This window comes from Dipodomys merriami, unplaced genomic scaffold, assembly GCF_024711535.1.
Source record: "Dipodomys merriami isolate MVZ:Mamm:240054 unplaced genomic scaffold, mDipMer1.0.p SCAF_13, whole genome shotgun sequence".
Taxonomy (NCBI): Eukaryota; Metazoa; Chordata; class Mammalia; order Rodentia; family Heteromyidae; genus Dipodomys; species Dipodomys merriami.
In genome coordinates, this window is record NW_027202604.1 from 14,700,206 (window position 1) to 14,706,639 (window position 6,434).

Sequence of the window (6,434 nt, forward strand, 5' to 3'; positions counted from 1 at the left end):
TTCAAGTACTCTGTGGTAATATTTGTCTAATGCCCCCACCTTCCTCCCAGAGGCAGTGCTGGCCATACTCAGGTCAGAGAGCACATAACCATCTGCTAGACTGCAGGCCTCTGTGAGTCAGGAAAGTTGACACCTGTCCCCCAGGTGGGAAAGGCGCTCAATGAGGTTTGAAATGCAAGTAGCTGTAGTGGGGGATCCAAGAAATAGTGGTAGGAAAGTGGAGGAGAGAGAGAACCAAGGGTCAATAAAAGAATTTGGGAGCCGGGCTCACACCTTGTAATACTAGTTACTCAGGAGGATGAGAGCCAAGGATTGAAGTTTAAAGGCAACCTTGCAGGGTAGTCTCAATGACTCTTAGATCCAACTAACTACCAAAAGCCAGAAGTGGAGCTGGAGCTCAAGTGGTAGAGCATTAGCTATGAATGAAAAAGCTAAAGGATGACACCCAAAACCTGAGTTCAAGCCCTAGAACCTTTCTTTCCTGAGAGAGAGAGAGAGAGAGAGAGAGAGAGAGAGAGAGAGAGAGAGAGAGAGAGAGAGAGAGAGAGAGAGAGAGAGGAGGGAGGGAAGGAAGGAAAGAAGGAAGAAAGGAAGGTAGGAAAGAAGGAAGGAAGGAAGGAGGGAGGGAGGGAAGGCAAGTAGGCAGGCAGAAAGAGAAAGAAAGAAAAAAAGGAAAAAAATGAAGGAAGGAAGGAAGGAGAGAAGAGAAATATTTTGTAATATAACAGATACCTACATAAATATGGTAGGATTTCTATAATGGCACGTAATTATTATCATCTCTCACTTTACTTCGGATATCTTTTCTGCACCTTTGGGCCCACTATTCCACCTGCAGCCATGATTCCCCCTCTTTAGTTTCATTTATCAATGCCCACATCCTTTTCCCCCTCGGCATGAATGTGCATGTGTGTTCACACACCACACACCCCCCCCCCCACACACACACACACAGCGTTGCAGAAAATTGCCAGAGTGTCACCCATATCCTTTCTCCCTGGATCCTTGGACATTTTTGCCAGGTGGGTTTGAACTTCAATCCTCCATATTTTAGCTTCCTGAGTAGCTAGCCTTACGGGTATGAACCACACGCTCTTACTTGTTCATTTCCAGTGATACTAACCAAGAGTTGCTCACTAGAGACAGTTACCATGAGCAAGCAGAAGTGACAGTTTCTGCAATGTCTCTAGTGCCACCAAAAGCTGATTTTTTGTTTTTGTTTTGCTGTTAAAGTATTGTTAAGAAACAGACTTCCCTATTCATGGCAGTCAAGCCACAACAGAGGAAATGCTACTGTATTGCAGAATAACAGCCAAAACTACAATGCAATTAAATGCATAGGAAAAGATGGGCACAAGCAGATTCTTTGTGGTTCTGTATTCAAACCTGGACTCTCCGGTCATAGTAGCATAAGTCCACTGACATGAGTTTATTACTTGATTCCAGAAGGAAAAATGTCTCAGAAATATCTTCCACTAACATAACAAAAAAATTAGTTCACCTATGTTTTCTTCTTGTTTTCCCGGGAGACCATACAACTGACTTTCCTTTTGTCACTGGGCATCTGTTAGCAGAAGCTCTGCTGACCTTTCTTTCCTCATCAGATCACACGCCATATGCATTATCTGCTGGCATCATACATTTTCCTGGTTGACAGTCACTGTAAACATTTGTGTGTGTGTGTGGAACACATTCATCATAGACTCAGACTTTCTGCAAAATTTGTATTAACTCTGCTAGTGCCATGCAGGATAATGACCTTCTCTGATCAGCTAAATATGTGGGGTTCCTGGAGAGTATCAAATCCCAGAATCTCCTCCCTTTCAGCATTGGCCAGTAGCAGCTCTAGGATGGGAGTATTCTGAAAATGTCTGGAGATTTCAAAGCCATAAAGAGGCAGATAGAGTATGAACTGTAAAATGTTGTTTTCTTTAATACGAATAACCTTGCATCGATACCTTCTCTAATAATGTGAAGAATCCAGGTGGATAATCAAATGTAGGTTCATGTACAAACAAACCGAACCAGACCCTGCATCTAAGCTACAGAAATGTCCACGTCCATCTCACCATAGATAGAGAAGATAATTTAATATCTTTTCTACATGAATCTTACTTTTATATCCTAGGCATCCTTCCATGTTCTATTGCAGGGAGTTTCAGGAACATTGGGAATAATGCTACTTTGGTCAAATTGCAAATCAGACAAACATTTTCATCAATTTTCCATTACCATGAATCTTGGTTATCTTTGTGTTGGGTTTTTTTTTTCACATTTGAACAACATTTACCCCAATCCAGATCTTGTTTTCATCATTCTCTTAGCCAATAATCCATTCATCATTCTCCATTCATCATTCTCTCTTGATGAGATTTTTGTACTGTGGCCAGCACACATCATAGTGATCTCCTAGTCCTAAAACTGCTGGGACAACAGAACAGCTGAATGCCCTTCACTGGAGATGTCCCCTTCTTGATTAGCAAATGCAAGGTGAGCTACAGCCAAGCAGGCCTAGTCTGCCTTCCTGCCTTTTCAGTGCCTGGCAAATCAAATGATCTTTTCCAGGTGTTGCCCTTAAACTGTATCACAAATCTGTCCCTCGTGTTTTCTCTCAAGCTAGAAGCAGAAAAAATGCTAGGAACACATCGCCAGGTCATGTAGCTCTCGGTGAACATGACAGTTCTTTTTATGCTGGAATATTGACTGTTATCAGCCAGTTTGATAAAGTAACACTTAATTCATTCTTGTCTTTATTCCCTCTGTATCTTGGAGCAGTGAACCAGCTGAGCCTAGTGATCTCTGGGTTTATTTCCCATATAAGCTTGGGACTTGTTTATTTTCTGCTTAATTTGTTTTATGGTACCCAACTCAGGGCACCAGAGTCACCAGAAAAAATTAGGATGTCTAAGCAGAAACTTGATAACTTGTGATTTCATTTTTTGGCATTTATCCAATTTCTTATCCAGTGCATATTGTTTGATTCTTGGGAATGGTCATGGCCAAAGTATTTACACCATGAAAATCAGCAAGCACTGCAAATCAAAGCCTTTCCCCTCCTCCCCCCATCCCCCTCTCTAGAGAGCCAATTGTTAAATATTTACCCATGCACCACTGGGCAAAGGTCAGCTCATATTTGGTATAAGAAGTCCAGGCCTAACAGAGGCATCTGAACAATTTTCAGAGGAATTGGAGTTACTTCCTTGAATCAATGAATCCCAGACCCTTGTTTAGTAAATATCCTCTATCATTCTGCTATGCAATTCATAGCTTATATAAGCCTTGTGTGTGAAATTTATAAAAAATATCAGAATAACATTCCAATGATAACTTGTAGGGGAACAAAAGAAAATAGGGGAAGAAAAGTAAGAGAAAGAATAATCACATAGTTTATCTGGTAATATATAAACACTTGAGCACAGCTCCACTGGACGGTAAGATAGCAGTGCTAGGCACTCACACCTTTGTGTAGAACCAGCCTGAAAGCCACAACTACCATTCAGATGGACAAAAGTCGGGGGGTTGGTCAATGAGCACCATTTTCTGAAATGATGACAGTCCCTTGGTAACCAGCACAATACAATATACATCCTTCTTAAATCCATAAAGTAACTAAAACTTGGAGAACACGGTGCATATTAACACCACATCAAAAAAAGAAGAGCTTGTGTATGTGTGTAAGAAGTAATTAGGTTCTAGGCTCAGATAATTTACCTCCAAAAATTACTCAATATGGAAAATTTTTTATTGTACAGAACAACTGACATCTCTGGTATTACCTACTCAGTGCCAGCAGTGTCTTTCAGAAGAAAACACAACTATTTCCCAAAGACTCTAAAATACCCTAGAAACAAGCCAAGTGCTAGTAGCTGATGCCTGTAATCCTAGCTACTGGGGAGGCTGAGATCTGAGGATTGCGGTTCTAAGCCTTCCCAGGCAGGAAAGTCTCTGAGACTCTTATCGCCAATAAACTACTCAGAAAAAGCCACTAGTGGCACTGTGGCTCAAGTGGTAGCGTTCTAGCCTTGAGCAAAAGAAGCTCACTCCCAGTCCCTGAGATCAAGCTCCAGGATTGGCACAAAAGCAAAACAAAACAAAACAAAAAAACAAACTAGAAATAGAATCACTGTGGTTAAGACCCAATATTCTAAACTAAGACTCAAAAAAAAAAATCATAGCCGTATCCTTTTATCTTGGTGAAAAAGAAAGAGAAAGAAAGAAAGAAAGAGAGAAAGAGAGAAAGAGAGAAAGAGAGGAAGAGAGGAAGAGAGGAAGAAAGGAAGAAAGAAAGGAAGAAAGAAAGAAAGAAAGAAAAAGAAAGAAAGAAAGAAAGAAAGAAAGAAAGAAAGAAAGAAAGAAAGAAAGAAAGAAAGAAAGAAAGAAAGAAAGGAGAAAAGTAGGATTTAGTGGCTTAAAAAGGCAGTGTTTCTTGGACCTTGAAATACACAAGAAGGTCCCAAGCTACTCAAAACTCTCAGCAAGTCTAAAATGACCGGGTTCACTGTTGGGCAAGAGCATATGGTGCCGTGGGGGAGATGGGCAGGACAGCAGGCTGAAGGGCAAAGGCAGCTGATATTAGAGAACTAGGAAGCAGAGAGGCCTCTAAAAGTTCTCTTCCTAACAGTAAGTGTAGAAGGAACAGTCCTTATGGGGCATGACGGAACTGGACACTCCAGGGAAATGAGTATGCAAATTATCTAATGGCCTTGGTCTTCTCATAAAACTTTGTGGTCAAGGTGCTTATTGGTGGAAAATTAATAGCAGCTAATTACTTAGAGGATAATGGATGTTTTATTTGTCTTTTGTCCCCTGCCCCTCATTCACTTCTTTCTCCTGCATTTAATTACTAAGATATTTGCTTAAGAAAGAAAAATTATATTTGAATACATTAAGGCTTTGGGTGTTTTTCATTAGCTGTTGCTATTAACCAGTGAATGAGTTCTAGCTCTGCAGATGCCCACATGAAGGTCCATCAAACACCCTTTGTACTTTAGAGTTAAATACTCAGTGCTAGCTCCATGCTGACTCCCAGCCTTTCCTCCCCCAACCCCAATATTTGACTTGTGTATTGAGAGAGGAGCTATTTCCCTCCCTCAGACTGCCAGCCAGAACACTTGTTCTCAAACTCTCTCAGTTCAAGGACCAATTGAGGATTGTTAAATTTTCTGTGAGGTCACCTGTCTCATGCATGCTTTATTTTTTAACTGAACACTTTCATTGAAATACAATATACACAGGGAAAAGTACATCAATCATAAGGGTATAGTTTAATGGGTTTTGTGGGGGGCTTATTTTGTTTTGTATTGTGTTTTTGTTTCTGTTTTTGTTTTGCAACTGAGCATGCACCCAGGTCAAGAAACAGATTATGAGCAGTACTCCTTTGTACCTTATCCTAATCCTGACCCAAGTATTACCAGTGTTATAACTTCCCATGGTATACATTAATTAGCATTCTTTGAGCTTCATATGAATACTGTCATAGCATTGTATCTTTTATGTATTTCTGGCTTCTCTCATGCAAGACCAATTATGATGTTCACCGTAATGCATATAGGTGGGGTTCATTCATTCTCATTGCTCATTCACAGTATTCTTTTGTCTGACTATAACATTTTATGTATTTATTCTATTGATGAGTGTTTGGGTAGCTTTCTGTTTGGGGCAGTTATGATTATGAGTGTTATGATTATTTTTGTATATATTCTTTGTTTTTAGTAAGTTTTTTTATTGTGAAAATACTGTACAGAGGGGTTACAATTACATGGGCAAGATAATGAGCACATTTCTTATCAAGCATTGTAGCCTCCTCCTTTGTTTTTCCCCTACCATCCCTTCCCTTCCACCTCCTAGACTACACTCCCCCTTCCTGCACCCCCTCCCCCGCCTAAATTGTAAAGTTTGTTTTTCAACATAATGTCTTGTACATCTCATTGTTGCAATGGGTCAACTATATCCCTTTTTTAAACACTTTGTATATAGTTTTGTTATGAAAGTATTTATGCCTTTCTATTGGCTATCTGTGTACGAATGAATGGCCAGGTCCTAGAGTTTGAAAACATATCAGTTTTTGGAAGATAATAATAAATTGCTTTTTGTGGATAGCTGAATAACTTTCTTCCCCACTGGTAATTTAGATTTTACATCTCCATTAAGCTGTGGTATATTTATTTATTTATTTTTATTTTAACTATGTTGTAAGGTAATAAACCTTGTAATCTGAAAGACTTGTCTTTCAGATGATCAATGAAGTTGATCATTTTTTTTCCACTCAGTCTTCAGTATAGCCATACATTTAGTCTTAGGAATGAGTGTCTATAGCACATTCGTTATTAAATAATTTTATTAAATATTATTTTCAATAGTTTTATTGAGCATAATTGTCATACAATAAATTGCACGCTTTTTAAAGTGTAAAATCAGTAGGTTTTGACATATGC